Source organism: Sturnira hondurensis, unplaced genomic scaffold (genome assembly GCF_014824575.4).
Source record: "Sturnira hondurensis isolate 20B ecotype Veracruz unplaced genomic scaffold, ASM1482457v3 Scaffold0024805, whole genome shotgun sequence".
NCBI lineage: Eukaryota > Metazoa > Chordata > Mammalia > Chiroptera > Phyllostomidae > Sturnira > Sturnira hondurensis.
The window spans coordinates 7,721-10,387 of NW_028097436.1; positions in this window are offsets into that span (position 1 = coordinate 7,721).

A 2,667-nucleotide genomic window follows, 5' to 3' on the forward strand; every position below is an offset into this window, starting at 1 on the left:
AATACAGCAATACATTAAAAGGATCATACACCATGATCAAGTTGGATTTATCCCAGGGAGGCAAGGTTGGTTGAATATCACAAATAAGTAAATGATACATCACATAAAAACTACAAGATAAAAATCTCATGATATAGCCCTGGCTGGCGTAGCTCAGTGGATTGAGCACAGGCCTGCGAACCACACGATTGCGGTTCGATTCCCAGTCAGGGCACATGCCTGGGTTGCAGGCCATTTCCCAGCAGGGGACGCACAAGAGGCAACCATACATTGATGTTTCTCTCCTTCTCTCCTTCCCTTCTCCTCTAAAGATAAATAAATAAAACATTTTTTAAAAATCTCATGATATATCAGTAGATGCAGAAAAAGCATTTGTTAAAATTTATCACCCATTCATGATAAAAACTCTCAGCAAAGTGGGAATGGAGGGAACACACCACAACATAATAAAGGCCATATACAAAAACTACAGCCAAAATTATCCTCAATGGGCAAAAATGGAATGTGTCTCCTTGAGATCAGGAACAAGACAGGGATGTCTGCTTTCACTGCTCTTATTCAACATAGTACTAGAAGTCTTAACCACGGCAACTAAACAAGAACAAGAAATAAAAGTCATCCAAATTGAAAAGGAGAAAGTAAAACTGTAATTATTCACAGACACATGATGTTACAAATAGAAACCCCTATAAACTCCACCAAAAAACTACTAGACCTCATAAATGAATCCTACAAAGAAGCAGGATACAAAATCAATACTCAGAAATTAATGGCATTTTTATACACGAAGAATGAACTATTAGAAAGAGAAATTAAGAAAACAATTCTATTTACACAACAATAAAAAATAAGGTATGTAGGAATAAATTTAACCAAGGAGGTATAAGACTTTTACTTGGAAAACTATAGGACACTGAAGGAAAAAAATAACTAGAAAGATACAAACAAGTGAAAGCATATACTGTGTTCATGGATTGGAAGAATTAACATCATGAAAATGTCCATAGTATCCAAAACAATCTATAGATTCAGTGCAATCCTTGTGAAAATACCAATGGCCTATTTCACATATTAGGAACAAATATTTCAAAAATTTCTATTGAACAAAAAGAAAACCCTGTATAGCTTCAGCAATCTTGAAAAAGAAAAACAAATTTGGAGGGATCACAATACTTGATATCAAACTATACTACAAGTCCATTGTAATCAAAACAGCCTGGTGCTGTCATAAAAACTGACATATAGATCAATGTTACAGAACAGAGAGCCTAGAAATAAACCCACCCCTTTATGGTCAATTAATATCTGACAAAGGTGGCAAGAGCATACAGTAGGGTAAAGACAGTCTCTTCAGTCCAGTTAGGAAAACTGGAGTGGTATGTGCAAAAAACAATTGAACACTATTCTGAAAAACTGAATGCTAACACTACATACCAGAATAAACTCAAAATGAATAAAAGACAAAATATAAGTTGTGATACCATAAAAATCATAGAGGAAAACCATAAAATTTCATATATCACATAGCAACATTTTTGCAGATGTATTTCTTAGGGCAAGGGAAACAAAGAAAAAAATAAATGGTACTATGTCAAATTTAAAACCTTTTGCTCAGCCAAAGAAACCATTATTAAAATGAAAAGGGAATCTGCTCAATGGGAGAATGTATTTGCCAATGATACATCTGATAAGGGTTTAATTCCTAAAATATATAAAGACTTGTATGACTCAACACCAGGCAAATAAAAAATGCAATTTAAAAATGAACAAAAGCATCCTGGCTGGTGTAGCTCAGTGGATTGAGCATGGACCTGCAAAGCAAAGGGTCGCAGGTTCGATTCCCAGTCAAGGCACAAGCCTGGGTTGCAGGCCAGTTCCCAGCAGGGGGCACATGAGAGGCAACCACACATTGATGTTTCTCTCCCATTCTTTCTCCTTCCCGTCCCCTGTCTCTAAAAAATAATTAAATAAAATATTTTAAAAAAATGAACAAAGGACCTGAATAGACATTGCTCCAAGAAGAACATACAGAGGGTCCATAGACATAAAAAAACTACTCAACATCACTATCAGAGAGATGCAAATTAAAACCACAACAAGGTATCACCTCACACCTGCCAGAATGGCCACCATCAATAAATCAACAAAACAAGTAAGTGCTGGCAAAGATGTGGAGAAAGGGGAACCTTTGTGAACTGTTGGTGGGAATGCAGATTGGTGCAGTCACCATGGAAAACAGTATAAAGTTTCCATTAAAAATGGAACTACCTTGGGTTGCAGGCTGGTTCCCTGCTAGGCCAACTCCCAGCAGGGGATGCACAAAAGGCAACCATAGGTTGATGTTTCCCTCCCTCTCTCCTTCCCCTCTAAAGATACATAAATAAATAAAATCTTAAAAAAAAAAAAAAAGGAACTACCTTTTGATTCAGTAATTCCATTTTTTGGAAAATATCCCTAGGATCCCAAAACACCAATTCAAAAGAATATATGCACCCCTATGTTCACAGCAGCTGTATTTACACTCACCAACTTTGGAAACAGCATAAGTACCCATCAGTAGATTAGTGAATTAAAAAACTGTGGTACATTTACACAGTGGAATACTACTTGGCCGTGAAAAAGAAGGAAATCTTCTTACCTTTTGTGACAGCTTGGATGGACCTAGAG